This window comes from Syngnathoides biaculeatus, chromosome 2 (genome assembly GCF_019802595.1).
Source record: "Syngnathoides biaculeatus isolate LvHL_M chromosome 2, ASM1980259v1, whole genome shotgun sequence".
In the NCBI taxonomy this organism is placed as follows: Eukaryota; Metazoa; Chordata; class Actinopteri; order Syngnathiformes; family Syngnathidae; genus Syngnathoides; species Syngnathoides biaculeatus.
In genome coordinates, this window is record NC_084641.1 from 7,730,836 (window position 1) to 7,752,053 (window position 21,218).

The 21,218-nt window shown below is 42.3% G+C and overlaps 1 long non-coding RNA gene across 4 annotated transcripts in view; it reads left to right on the forward strand.

Moving 5' to 3' along the window:
- Window positions 1-232: 232 nt before the first annotated feature.
- The window catches only part of LOC133506271 (uncharacterized), a 61,759-nt gene continuing 40,773 nt past the window's right edge, over window positions 233-21,218 (forward strand). For 2 of the 4 annotated variants that reach the window (XR_009796455.1, XR_009796459.1), the window contains exons 1-3: window positions 233-477; window positions 615-712; window positions 10,181-10,239. This is a non-coding gene — a long non-coding RNA (uncharacterized LOC133506271). Of the gene's footprint in view, window positions 478-614; window positions 713-10,180; window positions 12,803-21,218 lie in introns of those variants that run through there. The other 2 variants (XR_009796458.1, XR_009796452.1) reach the window with 2 other exon arrangements.

Here is a 21,218-nt window from a genome sequence, read left to right on the forward strand (position 1 = left end):
AAAATGAGTGTGATGTCAACAGGTGAAAGTGATGATTACATGACAGGATTTCTGCAAGACAACTTGTTCTCTTTTTTTCTTTTTAAAGCTTTGTAACTTCAAAAGCACCCCCACAACCTCCCACCTCCCCCCTCGTCCATCTCACCCCTCTCACTTTAATCCACTGTGACAGAGCTTTAGTTCAAAGCACTCAGGAACACCCCTTCATGGCTTCACCCTCCCAACTCTCGCACCACGTAGCATACGCTCCCACAAACTGCGGCCCAAACTTTCTTCTCCGCTTCCCTCGGCTGAGGAGCAATTACAGCTCTGTCCAGCACCCGCCTTTAATTATTCCTGCAAAGAGCATTCATTTCCTGGACACCTCCGATTGAGAAGATGAGATGGTAGGATGCTTTCTAGTGTGGGTGAGATAGGGTGTTGGTCAGAGCAAGGATGTTGAGCGGAATAGGACAGAAGAAAACACTTTTGAAAAAGGTATGCGGTGTGTTGGACAGCAAATCGATCGTTTAAAGAAATAGATCCTTCAATTTTGACATAAAGATGCCAGTGTAATTTTTTTCTTTTTTTTTGTTGGGTTCCCCGTTTGACCACCCATGAAACCCCATGCACAGCAAAGCCCAGGGATTTGACTACTGAGGCCATTTTAATGTCTGCAATGTCCTGTGGTGCTTTTGTGACAGGCCAGATGTTTTCACAGAAACACACCCAGGTAGGTGTCTGGTTGGCTGTTTTTCTATCATTCATCACCTGGGTGTCAGAAATCATTATTAGGCTTGTGTTTCTCTAATTGAAGGGCAGATCATGGAGATGAATGGACAACCCTGATTAAATAGGATCCACATTTCCTGTTGCTTGTGTGGTCACTGCCTTGTGCTTATTTTTATTTTATGAATACACTACTTGTAATTTGAATTAACGCCATTAAGGTCTCCTTAAGAGGCAGACAGTTGCCGAGGTTCAGAGGTCTTTAGGTGTGTTTGCGCTCTCCAATAAACATGAGTGCAACTTTCTGGCATGGAGCATTAGGTCATTAGGGTACGCTTTGAACACTCAACATGACTTCCTTGTTTGCACAACCTGATTGGGCGGCTGCTATGTCTACCCCCAGCTGCGACCAATCACCGACACTGGTTTTTCTGATTTGCAATTATAGTTCCAAAATATTTTTGCTATACTCCACAGCCATTTTTGAATACATGTAAGGCTACTTGAGCCAATTGGGTTGAGTGAGTATTACCACAAAATAGTGATGTCATTGACAATTTAAGAGTTTGTGGTAGCCTTCCCACAATACAGCAGATGAGCAGAAATCTGGTTCTTCAATTCATCTGCACAGTTTCTCTTGGCATGTTTTGCCCAATTAAGACTTTTGCAGACATCTTCCTTAGATCTGGTGGATCTAATTCCACTAAAGTGGAATGCAAACAAAGGACGTTATTGAGATGAGAGAGGAATATAAGACCCACACAGACCACGTATTGAAGATTCTAATTTGTCTTGGAATGTGACGGGTTCACTGTCACACAAACTTTCTCAGATGGAAGTTAACTTATTGTCCAAGCTGTCATATTGTCACTAATGAAGCAGGAAACTGAGGGCAAGTTTGGGAAAACTTCTGAAAAATTCACCAACTCCTCTAAAGTTTTTAATATTATTCAGTTCATTTTTATGTGCATTAAATTATGATTGTCACCAAATTTCGCGTGAACTTACACTTGTCCTACAAAGTCATCGTGTTAAAAATGTCAAGTTGACAGCGACCCACAATGCTAATCTAGTCACTGTGGGAACAACTACTTCAGCACCACAGCTGGTGTCACCCCAGTCTGTTCACTGTGATGGACAAGCTATTGTTTGAGGGCTCAAAGGACCCACTGGGAGCACCCCAACATCCCAAAGGTCCATGTGATCATGCACCTGTCACACATTTTACTCCTTGCACCCCAAACATTGCACCAGACCTGGCTGCACCAAAGATCTCGAACCGCACTGATTCACAGGCAGCAACAGCCAGGACATCTGTGGAGCTTTGGCTGCTTCTACGTGCATGCGTCTGTGTAGACACCAGCCAACCCGGCCTGTGTTTGGCCAGCGAGCCAGTGGGATGTGTCTCCCCCCCCCCCCCCCCCCCCTCGCCCTCTCCATGTTACAAGTGGCGGCCATGTCGGAAGCAGAAGCCTGTGGCTGCATCCTGGACGTCTGACGACGAATCCGGCAGCCAGGAGACGTGCATGGTCAGACATGCACATGGGGTAATGGTCCGTGCTGCATGTGCATACGCAAACACTTAGCACACTGGCTCCCTTGGCTGCATGAATATTCATTTCCAACTTTGATGAGCTGTGACATGCTTTCCTGGCAGCGGCCACAGACCACATGGCCTGGGAGTTCTAGAGAGAGAAAGGCTGGGTCTGAGCGTGTTACCAGGGCCTGCCTGCCTCATTCAATTACATCCCTCCACAATGCTCAGATTTCTCCACCTCAGATGGATTCCAGACGTTCCTTTAAAGCACAGGTGTCAAACTCAAGGCACGAGGGCCAGATCCACCCACGTCATTACTTTGTGGCCCATTAAAGACAATCGAGTGTTTCTTTTTAAAAAGACAATTGGAGTTACAGTAAATTTTATGTTGTGGATATTATTGAAATTGACTACAATGGTCTGCCAATGAGGAAATAATTATGTGATGAAATTTTACCAGTGACAAATTTCATCATGGTGATAATGATTCTGACTCGTAAGAGGTGCTACACTATTGTTGATAAAAAGCAGACTAAATTACAAACATTACAATAAGTATGTAATTCTTAAATTATTCTACCACATGCCCCTTGGCATGCTCAGAAGTCCAGCTACCTCAATGTGCCCTTTGGGCATTGTTCGACATTGCCACCAAAATTTACAGTATATGTGATAATATGATTACGTGACCATATATTTATATGGCTTACAGTTACGATGCTTCTTGGGGAAACCAGAACTACAGTGTGGCAAGAGACAAAAATGAGTTTTACACACCTGCCTAAAAGGAACTTTTTCTCGTCTTTTATTCTAAATGAAGAACTTTGAGGCTAGATATTGCCCGTCTGTGTGTGTATGTGTGTTTGTATTGTGCCCTTCAAAAATGCACGTTGCTTTTTTATCTGCAGACATTAAACTTGGTCATACTTTAGTCCTTTTGTTTAATTTGGCACGGCAATGCTGCCTTTGCACAGGCTGCCCATTTTGCACAGATCTAGACATTGTTCGATTTGCCCTCGTTGCCTTCACTGCTCTCCCCCTGGCCAGCTGGCAGGGAGATCACAATGGGTTCACAATACCCTCTCCAGTTCACTCCACAATAATGGGACATGGACGAAAGCACCTTTGAAGCACACAAGGGTCCGGAAAGGGAAAATGCCTGGCCCCACAGGCAGGTGTGGCTGCCAGTATCTATATGGAATACAGTATACAGCTTTCATCACAGAGAGCAGACTGGCAAAGAGGTTTCCTCATCCAGGCTCATATTGTTACTCTACACGCCAGAGGATAAATATTTGTCTGTGTTTCTTAGAGATGCATTTTTTTTCCCACAGCATCTTTTCTTGTGTGCATTAGCTGTTTGGCATTCATCACAGCTCATCAATAGGAAACAAGTGGCTGACTCGCTAATGTCTCTGCCAATGCAATACCAGAATGCTGTGAAGTGGTGATACATAAAATTTGTCTGTATGTTTCTCGGTGCTTTCACAACCAGTATGCTGTTTCACAAGACAATTTAGGGTCTTTGGGAGATTCTACTCTGGATCCCTCAGAGTTAATCTTTGCCATTCAGAAACAAAAAAAAAAAAATACCTTGGAGATTAAGCACTGGGTCATCAACAGCAAGAATACAGTGACATCTGTGACTGTAGTTTTTCAGATTGTATCAGTTTCATCGTCCATCCCTTACACCTATAGACCTTTCCCCTCCTTGACATTGTCAGTTCAGCATTTTCAAAGCAACTGATACTCTATGAAATGTAGATTGTGCACACCTTGACACAGTGCTGATGACTGAATAAGAGTCGAGCCCAAATGCTGAATTGTACATGGCAGGCTAAGCAGAGGAGAGACACACTACACTGCGGATCAGCTCTGGAGTTTGTTCTGGGAGCACTAATAGATCCAGAATGGTGCTAGGGGGAAAGATGGGGAATGTACAGAAGGCCAGGATCATGTATATCGGACCTGAGCAAATCATGAGGAAGTGTGAAGTGAGACCACCTGTGCAGGTCAGATGCAGCCTGCCAAGCTTCAGTAATTTTAAAATTGACCAATGACCCCCATTCCCACAGTGCACCATGGCCACAAAAGTTCTGGTTTCAAGTTTGACTGCTTCTAATTAGCAAAAAAAAAAAAATGTTCGCCCACTTACAACCCCCAAATCATTGGTTATGTCCATTGCTGTGTTTCGCAACAAATGGGCCCATTACCACACAACAGGGATGCAGTAAAGGATTTAATAAAATGGAGCTTAGACTGATAATAGTCACTGCTTGATTTGTTGATCTCCTGTGAGGGATTAGCTTGGGCATTGATGCTGCACTGACACCCACAGTTGGTTATAAGCACAGGAGCACCTTGTTGATTTACTAATAATTTACGTCTGCTGAAATTTGTGCTAGAAACCAGCAACGACTCAAATGACAATTTTACATGGGCTAAACTCGTAATTGACTACATGGTAAGACCAAGTAAGGAGTGGGAGCCTTGCTCTTCATGTATCAATGCAGGTTTATGGCTTTTGCAGATAGATGTCATTGTTTTCCTGTTAACTTTTTCATGTGGGAGTAACCTACTTGAATATATTACGAGTGCGTACATAAGTAAACATGCTAATTTATTGTCTTAATTATATTGATACATAAAAATATACCTTTAATGTATTTCAAATATTGCAATGCATCACAGTAGTGGAGCCACACCCCACTTCAAAAGTAAGAATATTAAAAGTCACCTCAATGAGTGAAAATGCTTTGTTGTCTTTACAGGCACTTCCTTTTCTTCACATCCTCTTCCATAATTCTAAGATTCTCTCTTCACGAAAACAGGACATATCGTTGGCTCATCAGTGCCCATTACAGTATAAGCTAGGGTACTGTCGCTAACTTGCATGAGATGTGCAGCATCCCTGAAAATACGCAATTTCACTGAGCCAAAGAAATGTGTGACTATAATTCCTCATCTCTAGGGTATTGTACCAAAACCAAGTCACCGACATCTGACACCCATGTAAGAAAAGGGCAAGTGTGAAAGTTTTACAACACGTAAGATTGTGTTGCACATGTGCATGCAGCCGGCTGTTACGGTATGTGTCTCACCGGTGTGGTCCACGGCTCACTGCCAACACACTTGAACAATCACAAGACAATTATCTCCAATTTTCAGGTGTCACTGTCTGAAGCAGTAGTAAAGCCAGATGTTAGAATACAGTACAGTTCTGTCATGGAAAATGGCATCCTTTATTTAGATGTGAGCAGAAATGCTGCCCATGTTAAAATTAGGAACAGCCTTCTGGACTTCGTGTTAACTTAGTCTCCTTGTTTTGAGGACGTTACCTTGTTGGTAGTTACTATGATAAAGCAATGTGTTTGTGCCTATATTTGTGTCATTGAATAATGAGGACTTTTGACTTCTTTACGCAGAAGTTGTTGCTTAAATAAATGCATCATAGTATTTTTTTTTCTGTATACATATTTGATGGTGCAATAGTCATGGCTCGAGAGGTCATCCATGCTTTATGGACGTTGCTTTATACACTGGGAAACAGTTGAACATACCAGAGCTTCCCCAAGCAGTTCAAATACAGCGAAAAAAAAAAAGAAGTATTTGAACACCCTGCTATATTGCCAGTTCTACCACTTAGAAATCATGGAGAGGTCTGAAATTTTCATCGTAGGTGCATGTCCACTGTGAGAGAGATAATCAAAAAAGAAAAATCAAGAAATCACAATATATGAGTTTTTAAATTATTTATTTGTGTGATACAGCTGCAAATAAGTATTTGAACACCTGAGAAAACCAATGTTAATATTTGGTACGGTACCCTTTGTTCGGAATTACAAAGGTCAAACATTTCGTGTAGTTGTTCACCAAGTTTGGACAGTCTGCAGGAGGGATTTTAGCCAACTCCTCCACACAGATCTTCTCTAGATCAGACAGGTTTCCGTTTCTCAGCTCCCTCCAAAGATTTTCTTCTGGGTTTAGGTCTGGAGACTGGCTAGGCCATGCCTGAACCTTGATATGCTTCTTACGGAGCCACTCCTTGGTTTTCCTGACTGTGTGCTTCGGGTCATTGTCATGTTGAAAGACCCAACCATGACCCATCTTCAATGCTCTTACTGAGGAAAAAAGGTTGTTCCCCAAAATCTCACAATACATGGCCTTGGTCGTCCTCTCCTTAATGCAGTGCAATTGTCCTGTCCCATGCGTAGAAAAAACACCCACAAAGCATGATGCTACCACTCCCATGCTTCACAATAGGGATGGTGTTCTTGGGATGGAACTCATCATTTGTCTTCCTCCAAACACGGTTAGTGGAATTAGGACCAAAAAGTTCCATTTGGATCTCATCTGACCACAAAACTTTCTCCCATGACTCCTCTATATCATCCAAATGGTCATTGACAAATTTAAGACGGGCCTTGACAAGTGCTGGTTTAAGCAGGGGAACCTTCCGTGCCATGCATGATTTCAAACCATGATGTCTTAGTGTATAACCAACCTGAGTGTATTTATTACCTTGGAAACGGTGGTCCCAGCTCTTTTCAGGTCATTGACCAAGTCCTGTTGTGTAGCCCTGGGCTGATTCATCACCTTTAAAAGGATCATTGAGACCCCATGAGGTGATATCTTGCATGGGACTCCACTCCAATTGAGATTGACCGTCATGTTGAGCTTTTTGTATTTTCTGATTGCTCCAACAGTGGACCTTTTTTCACCAAGCGGCTTGGCAATTTCTCTGTACCCCTTTCCAGCCGTGTGGAGTTGTACAATTTTGTCTCTGGTGTCTTTGGGCAGCTCTTTGGTCTTGGCCATGTTACAAGTATGAGTCTTACTGCTTGTATGGGGTGGACAGGTGTCTTTATGGAGCTAAAGACCTCACAGAGGTGCATCTGATTCAGGATAATACAAGGAGTGGAGGTGGACTTTTAAATGCGGACTAACAGGTCTTTGAGGGTCAGAATTCTTGCTGATAGACAGGTGTTCAAATACTTATTTGCAGCTGTATCGCACAAATAAATCATTAAAAAAATCATACATTGTGATTTCTGGATTTTTCTTTTTAGATTATTTCTCTCACAGTGGACAAGCACCTAAGATGAAAATTTCAAACCCCTCCATGACTTCTAAGTGGGAGAACCTGCAATATAGCAGAGTGTTCAAATACTTATTTTCTTCACTGTCGGTAAACTCAAATAATATAAAATAAATTAATTAATTGAAATAATTAAATAAATAAAAATCTTTGGGTCAGGTGAATAAAAATTTAAGGTGAAAATGGGTCTCCCTTAACTGTTAATGATTAATGACTTCATCAACATGTATCTCTGAATACCCTTGCAAAAAAAAAAAAATGCATTTAATAGGGTTTTTCATCTGGGAATTGCTTTCCTTCCCCCCTGCCGAGCTTCCTGAAAATGATCTCAGTGTGCCCGAAACCTGTTGGTGATATGACATGCTTTCTTCACCTTTAAAATTTTCACTCATCAAGTGAGAGACACAAACATATAATAAACTCACATGGCCACCTCCATTTCTCACCAGTGCATCCTTTGACCTCTGCCATTCTCCTCCTTCATTGTCCTTCTACTGCAAGTCATTAGCAAAGACTGCGAGGATATGCATGGTTTCATTCACAAAATCATCTCCCGATGTAAGGGTGATGAAATGCATGCGGGCATTAATGGAGGTGTGGTGTGTGTGTGTGTGCGTGTGTGAGGGGGCTGGGGTGGGGGATTGCCGGCCCAGGAGCAACAATTAAATGAAACCAGCAGTCTCAAGCAAAGGGGTGCTCACTCAAGCAGGAACCCCCAAACAAAGAGGGCCTTGTGTGTTTTCACCAACACATCATTGTACAAGAACCTTAACCTCAGCTTAGCTTAACCCCAAACTGTAAGAAAAGCATTTATTTGTTTATTTTTTTGTTTGTTTGTCTGGAAATGACAATTATGACTTCATGTGGTTGACCACAACGGTCCGTCACATTCTATTTATTCTTTTCAAAACTGGTTTTTGCTTCACAATAGCCCACAGCTGCTCCTCAGCCAGATGGTCAATACCTTGTTTGTCTGTGCTTTTAGGCTGTTGTTCACTTTGAGTCAGCCAAAGTGACTCCTCTCCACCATGCAGGGAGGGTCCAAACCAAACATGAGGCGGCACTCAGTGCACGCTGCGCCCTGGAAGCAAAAGGGAAAGCTTGTTGAACAATGCTCCACTCAGGGGAGAGGAAATGTTTTGAGCATTACCCCGTAAGTGAGGCAAACATAAAGATCACTCGCCTCTGTAGCTCCACCCTCCAAAATCTTAGACCTGTACTGGCAAAAGCCTCCCTGACCTTGGTCCACTGATGTCACTGATGTTATCATTTTCATTTATTAGGTCAATGTTTTTCATTTTTATAAAGTTTGGAGTAATTTCAAAAGTGTGTGTGTCCACGTTTGAAACCTAAAACAGAGAATACGAATTCCATCCAATGTAAGTACTATATATTGACAACAATGTATCCCTCCCGCAAAACGGGATAAACTGTGTTGAAAACCGTGGAATTTGCTCAAGGATCCTCATGATAAATGACAGGCTCGTGATAAAGAAGAATAAAAAAAAAAACACACTTTTGAACCCTAATATAACTGGAAATATGATGAGCTGTGACATGCTATAATTTTAAATAAAGGTTAGCTACACGAGCATGAAAAATCTTATAAATATGAAGACATTAACATTGGAGGGATCCAGTCATCAGATATCACTATCTGTAAAATTATCACTGAAAGCCATATAATACAAGTGTTGCATTCATAAAATAATAACCATTTCTTCTGATAAGACACATTAATCAAGTTTAAGGCATGTATTTGAAAGGAATGTGTGATATAAGATGAGTGCAACAATGGAACAGCTGTCTGACAATAAACTTAATAATTGCAATTAAGTTTTATCCCTTGCTATCCACAAACCCTGGCTCACATACGACTTCTGAATGCCTTTGTTAAACACCCATTTACACCATGAATACATTTCCTCGGGGTGAATTCTATCATTTTTCATGTGCCATTGTGATGGATCGGCCCGATTTGTACTGATTTATTTATTTTTTAGGATTCTGAAGTTGAAAAGCACCCGAGGAGGGAGCACACTGCTGTAGCACGGCCTTTGTTTTTCATTGCAGTCCATTTACTGATAGTCTATAAATCTTCCCCATGCAAATGTGATCTCCCCTCTGTGGGCAAATCCTCCCGAAGGTTAACATGGTTTGTCATGGAATTCAACATTTTAGCCTCAAAATGATGTCCACACTCAGAGGGATAAACTGGCAATACAGGAGGATTAGTGACATTGAGTGATTTTATGTCGGTTGTTACAGTTTGATGGCCCTTCTGTGGTGAATGCTTGAAATAAAACACAATAAAGTTTTTAGTGTTCACTGTTTCGACACTTATTTTCATAAAACCATCTGAAATTGCCCCCTTCAGGATTCCTGTGAAGCCATTATTGTATGTCGCTATGCACGCATGTGATTAAAAGGAGGCCGGCAGCTTGAGTACCTGCAACCGCGGGCCTGCACAACAAAAGCGAGCGGGCCGTTCCCTCTCTGATAAACAGACATAATTCAAATGTCAGCGTTTGAATGTCATCCTCAAAGAGCTCTCGCCATCAGCGTTCAATCATTACAGGCGATATGGGAACAAAAAAGAAGGAAGCATTGTTTCATCTGTTTGAGCTTTTTCCTCCTAATTATTAAAGTGCCTTTGCAACCCACCCCCTCCTCCCCTTTTCAAAACGCACATAGGGAGAATGAGATTAGAAGTATTGTTGCCGTTTGATAATTCTCTTTTTCCTTGCTTCTAACACTTTTTTTTGGTTTTTAATTTAAGGCAATTGAAGAGGTATAGCCCAGATAGTACAACTTCTTTTTACCTTTGTCATCCTCAGAGATGGGAGCGGAGAACAAAGATGTGCCGGAGAGGCGGCGAGCTCTGGGTCAGTGCCAGGTGAGACGACCCTCACAAAGTGATGTGTTCTGCAAAGTGTGTCACGTTAACAGCACGTCGCATCGCAGTCTGCCAAAACCCATGGTTCCAACCACAGTGCCAGGCACGGACAGCCCCGGTAGAAGAGTGGGGACACAGGATGCCCAACGGTTGCCAGAGGCCCGTGACACAATATGCGGCATCTGTGTTATTATATTGAGAATGGCATTGACTGGAAGGTTGTTATCTTGGAGGGGAAATGAGTTTTACACCTTTTCAAAGTTACTTCAACACAACTTGAAAACAAAAACTTAATTTCCCTAAAAAAAAAAAAAACTAAATATTGACACCTTTGGCTCTCAAGCACAATCCAAAACAGCAGGTGGAGTTACACCCCGAAACATGTGGCCATTTCACTCCATGAGAGGCATTCTGTAAAAGACACAGGACCTATGGAGTTACTTCTTATTATTACACATAGCGTATATATAAAGTTAACAAAACAATAAACAAACAACTGACTTAGTAGAAAATACTTAGCCTGTGTGTTCCTGCTGTGCTGCAAAGCTAATGGTACATTCCTGCCACACACACACACGCGCGCGCGCATGCACACAACACACATACACACACCGCATCTCATTCATTGTCTATTCTTGTCTTGTCCCCCCCCTCCCATCCAGCAGCTGAAGGGCAGGTCCTATTCTTAATTGATCTGCGGAGATTTCGGCTAACCTTCTTACTTTTGCAAAGAGAGATGAGAGAGCACAGATTAGAGGCAGGTAACAGGGCGGGGCGAGGGAAGATTGATGGGTGCTTCTTTTGCCGCTGCTGATATAGTATATCTACGACACTGCAATGAGTTTATGAATCTCTTTGTATCCAATAATTTGCCTGAAACATCACTGTGAATCTCTTGCAATAACCTTGCAAGCATGACAGAAGGGAACGATGTGCTTCTCCTCATCACCAAGTGGAAAAGAAAAGACACCATGAATGTCCCTGAACGGTGTTGCCTTTTTTTCAAAGAACATAGCGAGGTGATAAGGGGAAACCATTATCCAGGCAATCGATGAAGAGTGAGGGGGCTTCATGATTAATGTCACCATGCATATCCCATAGCGAGGCCACAAGGATGATTGGTGCCCTGACATTTACTTTTAGGTAAAAGTCAGGTGGAACAAAACATTAGGGATGCAAGAAAAGAAATAATGAAAAAGCCCAAAACCACACAGGCTACTAAAGGGATGGGGAAGAGACTCGCCACTACAGACAATGGCACATGCGACATAAGACAATGAAAAGTGACTTGTTGAATGTAAAGAAGAAACTAAATAGTGCATTTTAAAGAATACTAATGCAAACACACTGACGAGGCAAGAAGGAACATTTTGATCTTCCACTAGCACTTGCCATTCATGGCTGGTTACTCTCTACTGTTGTTTCATTTCAAAACATGACAATTGTTAATGTACCACCTCAGAATACCTTTTCAGTGTCTCTGCTATTTAGTTTGCACTGTAATTGTTTATAGAATATCTTAAGACGAGAGTGTATCTTTCCTCTTCAGTCCAAAGGTGGCTTAAAATGTGGGGATATATTTGAACCTCTCTTCATTAAGTCATGACATCCATGTGTTGGTGAGCTCTCTTCAGTGTCAGCTCTCTACTGGATGCAACTATTATTTACAGGATTAGAGTGGCGGAGATCTTAGCTCAAGCACTCCCCTGCTCAGAGTGAAGGAGAAAAGACAGGGAAATTACCAGCTAATGGAGCACTGGGCACTAATATCTAAATCCCTGATCTGCCTGTAATTGCCACAAAATGCTCTGGCTCGAGCTGTATGTGAGACTTCTAAGCAACTCAGCTCCCTCACACACCTTCCTTGCTTTATCACAGCAACAAGAAAAGTAGGAAGAGGGAATAGAGGTCTTATTTGCTCCCTTTCAGTCACTCTCCACTTTCCGCAGTGGAATCCGCAAGACATCATTAATTTCGCTCCTCTCTTGCATTGGCCCTTGGAAAGGGACCCAATTGACTGTCTTGAAATCAGACACACGCACCTCCACCAGTGATTAATTTCCTTGTATAGGGAGATACTGTATGGAATGAGAGTGCTTGGTGGAAAGATGTTTTATTTTCATAAGCATTCATAATGATTTAATGACAAGACATATATGACTCACTGCAACTTCGTGCAGAAACATATGGTTAGAGTGTATTCTAGTGAGAAGACCAATAAAAGATGCGACTGTCCAACACTAGGCGGGGGTTCATTATTGTAGCTGCGGAATCATCACAGAAGAACATTGTTCCAATTATTGGCTGTTGATGACAGTAACAAGTAAGTATTTTAAAATTGAGAATTGTCATGTTAAACAACTGGTTACCACATCTGCCTCAAAGTTCTTAGGACCCAGGATCACATCTGTCCTTGCTTGTGTGGAGCTTGCATGTTCTCCTCATGTCTGCGTTGGTTTTCTACTCTGTCTACTCTGGTTTCTTCCCACATTCCAACAACATGCATGGTAGGTTGACTGAAGACTCAATTGCCCATAGGTGTGAATGTGAATGGTTGTTTGTATGTACCCTGCATTTGGCTGACACCCAGTTCATGGTGTACATTGCCTTTCATTCAGAGTCATCTGGGATAGGTTTCAACACTCCCTCGACCTTTGTGAGGATAAGCAGCTTAGAAAATGGATCAATTGATGAAATTATTGTAATATATTATTATACCATTATCTCGAGAGAATGCATGTCTGCTTTACATTGACCCCTCCGTAGAAATCGCTGACCAATCAGAGGCCAGAGATCTGCATAAACCACGCCCCCTTTTGGATCCCCAGTTCCCTCAGACAACGTTGCATGGTCCAGTATAGCTTGTTAGCGTTTTATCGCGTATTTGGGTTCTTTAACAATAGATATGGTTAAGAGGTGTAGTCACGGACTTTATAATAGTGACGACAGGTATTCTGAAAGGCTAGTTGGTGGAGTTCAATTCGTACCCTTTCCAAAACCGAAGACCCAGTGCGAAAAATGTCTTCGATGGATCAAACTTTGTGGAAGACCGCATCAACCGGAACAGATATGTTTGCACGAAGGTAAGCCCTATATTTGATTTTCAATACATGTCTCATATAAATGAATTTGCAGTTCTTCGCTTGCATAACATAGCTACATGTGAATGATTGACACACTTGATCTGTGTTGAGCGATATTTTGCGATGATCTGACTGCACAAACGTGTCCCTTTTGTTCGCGGCTAATGAGCTAAGCTAAACCGGACTAGCAGTCCTAAAAGCCTTCGACGTGCACCGAGACACCAAGACTGAAGGAAGCACGTTTGAGGACGCTAAAGTAGTGATTGTGGTACTCGGTCGGGACTTACGTAGGTTCGGCACTAATTCAAGAATAATTATTGAGGGGAGCGCGTGACGTTACACAAAGAAAACGAGAGAAACAACTCGTAAATCAAGCCTCACCTTCTTCTTTTCCTTCATACGGCGGTTCACAAACAGCTATACAGATACATATACAGATTCTGCACACAAGTGTGATATGTAACACGAAAATAGGAAACTGTCAATGATGAATTCGTCTTTGGGTTATAATATATTATATTATGTGGCTTCTCAGTCTTCCTCTGACTCTGGATAGATCTCGCGCTAATATCAATGGTTTCTCCGTCGATGTGCATGTAAATACCATTGAAATACCCCTCGCTGAAATACTTGAAGCCCTGCTGTCTGCTTTTCAACGATATTTCACTGTTAGCTAAGAATGCGAGTGAGAAATCAGCCGGTAAATCGGACAGTTTCGCTCTATTCTTTTCTTGCTGCGCCGCCCTTTTTGCTAATTGTTTGTCTGACGTAGTCACTTCAGGAGGCGTGGTTAAGTGCCCTGTACGGAGGGGTCAATTCATTTGATTCTTCCACGTACAGTACAGCCTACAGTACATAAAGTATCTGGTCAATATAGCAACATGTTTTCACAGGTTGCTCTGTTAAACATGAATTTATCACTATTTTAACACTTTGCAGTAGCCTGGGACACATGCAACAAACAAAAGTTCAAATTAGAAAAAAAGCAAATCACAGCAAAATAACATTCTCCTATTACAATCTCAAAAGTGTCTGCTTCGCAATATCCATTTAATCAAGGCACAGTAGAACACAGCAGGAAACCTGTGTAAATAATGCATAAATAACCATTCCATTCCCACTCCTGGAGGCAACGCCGGCATGCAGGGAGTTTAAATATCTCAAAGGAATGCCTTCATCTGAAAAGTATTCAGTGCTATTCACAATCTCTGATGGAAAGAAAGAGTAATACAAAAAAATTGTGGCAAGTTCATTGGCAGTTCAGCTTGGAGTGCAATTTTTTAGAGGCCCGCCGAGAGGGCAGTGGAGAATGGGCATCCATGTCCACCCTTGTGGAGAGGTATGATCGTGATGATTTCTACCATTTGATTGTGATACTAGCAGAAAACACTGGTTGGCAGGAACTTTTTTGATAACTGCATAATGTTGTAATGTTTGATTAGTCAAAGACTAAAATGCCCCGAGGTGGGAATGTGAGTGCAAATGTCTACATTTGCCTTGCGGATGACTGTCGGCAAAACCAGGCTGTACCACCCCTTTCACCCAGAATTAAACTGTGATTATCTTGAGTTTAGATGGAAAATCAATTGAAAAATTGTTTACAAATTTACACTGGATGCAAAAATAATAAAAAAAAACCCAATGGGAAAGCTAAACTAGCAATTAAAAAGCTTATACTGTACAGAATAACTGAGAGCAATGATTGTAACTTACTTTGCCATTCCATCCTCATTCCCTCCTCTAGATGGTGTAACTGAAGATTGAAAACAGATCTGAAATTGGCCCTGATTCATAAGTGAAAAGGCTAATTGAAAATTGGTTCAGAATCTGACTTTATTATCAATGCATGTTCAGCTTCAGTCAAAATGGGGAAAGCAACTCAAGTAAGAAGTTACAGTGAATTAACATATTTGTATTACAAACTTGGGAACAGTTGTACATTCTCCACCTCTCGGTTTACCTCATCAATATCGCCCTGGAGATGATGAGTTTGTTGTCTTGTGCAAAGCAAAGCTTACTTGCGTGGGTTTGAAATAATGTTCACATGCCTGGAAGCCTGAACGAGAAGCCCGATAAATGTGTTGAAACATCTACTGCTATCGCCTCTGATCCAGCTCTGTTCATTTCTGCTGCCATCAATAGCCTGCAGCCTTGGACATGAGCGTAGCTTTTTACTGCATGTCACTCCTCTCATCATGTAAACATCTACGTCTCCTTCGTGCATTCAGTCCCACTCAAGAGATTTAGCTTTGGTGTTGGCTGAGGTCATTCAAAACCAATTGAGCACTGTTGGAAGAGCTGTCGTCACACAAAAAAAGTCCACTTTCCTGAGTTGCTGAAGAGTTGACATTTTAGAAGTGCAAGGTTCCTCCTCTTCAGCAATATCATATCCTGCTGTGGATGCCCGCTGTGTGAATAAGAACATCTGAACGAGCAGTGAGCGTGTGTGTTTGCAAGATGTATGTACACAATGTTAATATACATGCTCTGAGGTCCCATTCAACATGCAGGCACTCGGGCTCGCCACCAACAGGGATCCTCTGCCACTGTTGAGTACTTTTAGTGCCTGCATTTCCTGCCCATGGCCAAGTTCCCGTGTAATTGGTTGATGGTACCCCCAGTACAGTGCCAGAGGCAAGGGTTCAGGGGTGGGAAGGTTGTTGGCAGTGGGTGCGGTGTTGGCCTGGAGCAGGGTGAACAGAAATAACAGCAGTGGGACTTTGACCGTCAAAGGGGTGAAATGATGTCTTGTGGCTGCAAAATAGTTAAAATGGTATGCTGAGTTACATTACGATTGTGTTAGCCAGAAAGGATCACTTCTACATAGACACACGCTCATGCCTTCTGGCTTGTAGGAACATCATTTGTACAGCTTCTGTTAATTAGCAGTCTTTTATCTTTGCAGCATTAACATCCGAAAATAGAAAAAAGCATGCAAGCAGAATCCAAATCACACACACACGCATGCACACCGCTAAAGAACTCAAGCCCAAATGCACAAAGCAGTGACCTTGAACCCCCTAATCTTCTGTTTTTGTTGGTGTGTCTCTGCGCACATGCATTTTGGGGACAGTAGGTTTAAAAGGGAGGAAAAAAAACTTTTATAAATGTCCCATCCAGCAATCCTGGCAATGTTACAAACAAACAAACGAACAAAAAACTCTTAAAAAGAGCCACTGAAAGCAAGAGGTATGGAGATATATCAATCAATTAACAATTACCCCCGCTCCTAATCAGCTGTCCCCTGCTAGGGCCCAACCGGCCATTTTATAATCCCGTTGGCAGCATCAATTAAATTCTTAAGGTTAGTCTATTGAATTTCCCAGATAGCGGAAGATGGGGGTAATCGAGGGGAAGGACAAACTGCAGCTCAAACCTTCACCTTCTTCTCTCCAACCCTTTTCTACCAATATGGCTTCAGCAGTGATATCACAATACATTTAAAACGATTATGGTGTTGGGAAAAGAAAAAAAAAGCACAACAACAAACTAAAAAAAACATCTGAGTAGCTGAAAAGTTGGAATGGGAAAGCCAACCCTTCAGAAACAAAGCCACAACAACGTGCAACCAGCCCATCATGACATCGTTCCAGGTGGTATTTTCTAAACCTGCAAAATGATCAAGTATAATGCAAAACTCAATTTTTTTGTTTGCAAAATCTAACAACTCCTATTTCATCGCAGTTACTGTCATCTCCATCAAAGAAAACATAATCACATTAAATCATCACAAACTCGGCACTCTTCACGTACATCCTCAAACATGCCCCTACCTTTTATATCTCATTACCTCGCTGGTAATATAGCTTTGATTGTGTTTGAAAGTGATAATAGATGATAATTGCATGAAACAATTCAAGCGAGAGTCACTGATGATGCAGTGGTACACATGCCCTACTTTGGTGCAGGCAGCGTGAGATCGATAACCGCTCAGTGATGCTGTCCATATGTGTCCTGCGACTGATTGGCAATCAGTTCAGGGTGTAGTCTGCCTTTTGCCCAATGTTAGCTGGGATAGGCTCTGGCACTCCCGTGACCCTTCTGAGGATAAGTAGCTTGGAAAATTAAATGAAAAAAACAATTCAAGCGTTCAAGAGAGAGAAACTCCTCAATTTAGTGATGTGTCGGTCATGAATAAGGACAACACAAATAATGCTATTGTTCATTACAAATTTGGTGAACCTGCTCCTTATTGGTACCTTATTTGTTGCCCCTTGTCTTTTTCACAAATGGGATCCATTGAGCATACAGTATGTGTACTTTTCACTGATTACTGCATTTAGGCGAGAAAAGAAAATCAAAGACATGCTGCTAGAAATGAATGTCCAAGTTTGTTTGTTTCAACTGTTGTGTTCGTATTTTTTTATTGTTATTTTTAATAAGCTGTGTAGTATCTTGTATTTCTTGATCTGAATGTATTAAAGAACAAATGAGAATGTGCATGAACCCCAGATAAATAAATGAGGATAAACTCTTGAAATAGTGCTTATCTGGTAGAGCTCTTGAAAAAAATAATAAAAACATTATTGTTTAACTCCCTTTTTGATAAAATATATTAATATTCACTTGTTTAAATGTGTCAGAATACGTCTGCTTTAATTGTAATCCCACCTTTGAGTACCGCGATCAAATGAGCCTCATTGGTGGCTATGAAGCTGGTACTGCCTGCTTTTTAAATGTACAAAAAAAATATGGGCACTACTGTATGACACAATTGGTAAAGGATGCTGGATGCCATCAAGCTGAAGTCATCCTATTAGGTCTTTTTGGCCTGTGGAACTCCTGAGACAGCTGAAGGGTACCAAGGCAAACACTCAGACACTGGAGGAGACAGTTCTGTGGGGGTCCTTCGGGAGTATGGGATGCCGAACCCCCTGATCTGGGATGTTCAGTCCCTGTATGACCTGTGTCAGAGTTTGGTGCTCATTGCCGGCAGTAAATCAGACTCGTTTCTGGTGATGGTAGGATTCCGCCAAGACAAACAAAGACAGATGGGAGAGCTGTCATTGATTCTGCTCATAACTTTTATGGTCAGAATTTCTAGGTATAGCTGAGACACAGTGGTGGTCCGGTTTCGTGGCATTAGTACTGCATTCCTGCTTTTTCCAGATGATGCGGTTCTGACGGCTTCATCAAGATGTAATGTTCAACTCTTACTGGAGTGTGAAGCAGTTGAGATGAGAATCAGCACCTCCAAATTTGACACCATGGTCCTTATTCTCCAGATCGGGGGTGAAATCTTGCTCCAAGTGGAGGAGTTCAAATATCTTGGGGTCTTGTTCACAAGTGTGGGAAGATTGGAAAGGGAGACAGCCTGCCAGATTGTTGCATTGTCTGCAGTGATGCTGGTTGATTTACGCACCTATCCTCACTTATGGTCATGAGCTGTGGGTCATGACCAAAAGAACAAGATCCCGGATACAAGCGGCCGGAATTAGTTTCACCCAAACGGTGTCCAAGATCTCCCTTTGAGAAAGGGTGAGAGGGTTGGCCATCCTGGAAGATCTCAGATTAAAGCTGCTGGTCCTACAGGTTGATAGGAGCCAGATGAGATTACTGGGGACTCTGATTCAGGCATCTTCTGGGCTGGGAACACCTCAGGATCTCCATGGAAGAGCTGGATGAAGTAGCTGGGGAGAGGAAAGACTGAGCCTCCCTGCTAAAGCTACTGGTCCCTTGACCAAAACTTGAATAAGTGGGAGAAAATGGATGGATGAATAAATAAATCTCATTGATTTAGTTCAAAAATTAAATGCAGAATTTTTGCTTCACTAGATTTCTGGTGTGGCCTCATACTTTGCCATATGATCTTGAATTTGCTGACCAACAGCACTAACACATTCATTTCAGTGGTGAGGAAAATATTGTCATTGAGCACTTTAACTTGTTCAGGATTGGGTTTCTTTTTGTTTGAGCGCTTGTTACTCTTCTCTCAATCATTAGCACTCTCCTGTAGTTATGTTCCAATCCGCATTCCAATCGTGCGTCTTCTTACAATTCCAGCAGGATTCAAATGAGTTTTATGATGAATTTGAGGCAGTCCACAGTTTGACCTACAATAACTCACTTTTTCCAAAATCAAAACATGGAAACATTGTCCGCTATCCTGATAATGATGAAGATGATAGAAAATGGATCGATGAGCATAGATTGGCTTGTGCAGAAAATGTGTTAAGAGAAGGGTTTTAATTCAAATAACAGAGTTTTTAAAAAATCTGTAAATAGGTGAATTTGATAATGCTGACCTGCAAAAATTGGGACTATCCAAACTATGTTTGGATTATTGTTCCATACTCTATCCATCCATCCATTTTCTTAGCCGCTTATCCTCACGAGGATCCCGGGAGCTCTGGAGCCTATCTCACCTGTCAACAGGCAGGAGGCAGGGTACACCCTGAACTGGTTGCCAGCCAATCGCAGGGCACATCGAGAAAAACACCCACACTCACAATCTCTTTAAAATGTTGTGACACATTGGCTAATTGTATTTTACAGGACATTCACAAGCTTGTTGTTTCTGTGATGGCTCTTCCATTCCATCTCTCCACACTGCGAGTTTTAAAAAGAGCAGCTCAGCTTTACATAAAATCTCCAAATAAAAGCAAAGGCTTCATGTTCCATCTACAGCAGGAGCACCCAAACACCACCCCCCTCCAACTTTCTACCCCCAGCAACCCATCCATCCCCGCGGCCTCCATCAGTGCATCTGGCGGAGCGTCCAAGCGTGAATAGGAAGATTTTACGGTAGCACAAGCCTGAGATGGGCTCCTGTGTCTTGTTGAGCCTGCTTTGCCGGGCCTCCCGCCGAGACCCCAACTGACGCCATGGCATGGGGGTACAGAACGGCAGCCCCAGGCCACACATTCACTCAAGAGGGAGGAGGGTTGATGAGTTTGAGGCAAACGGAGGGATGAGAGGTGAGGAGGGATGAAGGGACAGGGACAGGAGTGGAGGCCCAGAGAGGTAAACAGAAGTTCAGGGACTGTGGGAGGAGGAAATAGGAGAAAGCTATTGCTTGCGGCTCATTTCTCCACACATGAGACCATCTGCACGACGCCCAGGGTGGGACGCCACCGCTGCTCCATCTTAAATGACTTAGAACGCCAAAGACACCCTGGCACCACAGGAAGCCAAATGCAATACCAGTAATCCTAGGATGGCCCATTATTGTGCAGAAAGCTACTTTTTTCTTGAGTTGACAGTTACAGTATGTGTGTGTGCGTGTGTGTGAGTGTGTGTGTATGTGCATGTGAGAGAGAGAGAGAGAGAGAGAGAGAGATAAGGATTTTTTTTCTCATAAAGGCGCAAAGCCCAAGTAATTGTAGTCTCACAAACACTATGAGAGACAGAAGAGTAGAAGAGAAATGTTTGGTGGACCAGAAAGTAGCAGTGATTTGTAAGGGGGAAATTAAAACTTATGGAAGCATATAGGAGAGGTGGTGCGGAGTTTTTGAACAGCTTGTTTAAAACAATTTAATCAGGTTAGAAGATGCCTGATCAATGACGACAAAGTGTGCTTGTGCCCATTTTTTTTTTTTTAAGAAAAGGGGTGATATGCAGAGGTTTGGAAACTATAGCAGAATTAAGTTGATTAGCCACACGATGAAGTTATGGGAAAGATTAGTGGATGGTAGACTCAGGACAGAAGTGAGTGTTGGCAAGCAACAGTATGGTTTCGTGCATAGAAAGAGTACCACAGATGCATTATCTGCCTTGAGGGGGTTGATGAAGAAGTACAGAGAAGGTCAGAAGGAGCAACATGGTGTCTTTGTAGATCTAGAGAAACCCTTTGCCAGTGTACCCAGAGAGGAAGCGTTGTACACCATGCATAAGTCTGGACTCACAGAGAAGTATGTTTAAATAGTACAGGAAATGTACGAGGGCAGCAGAACAGTG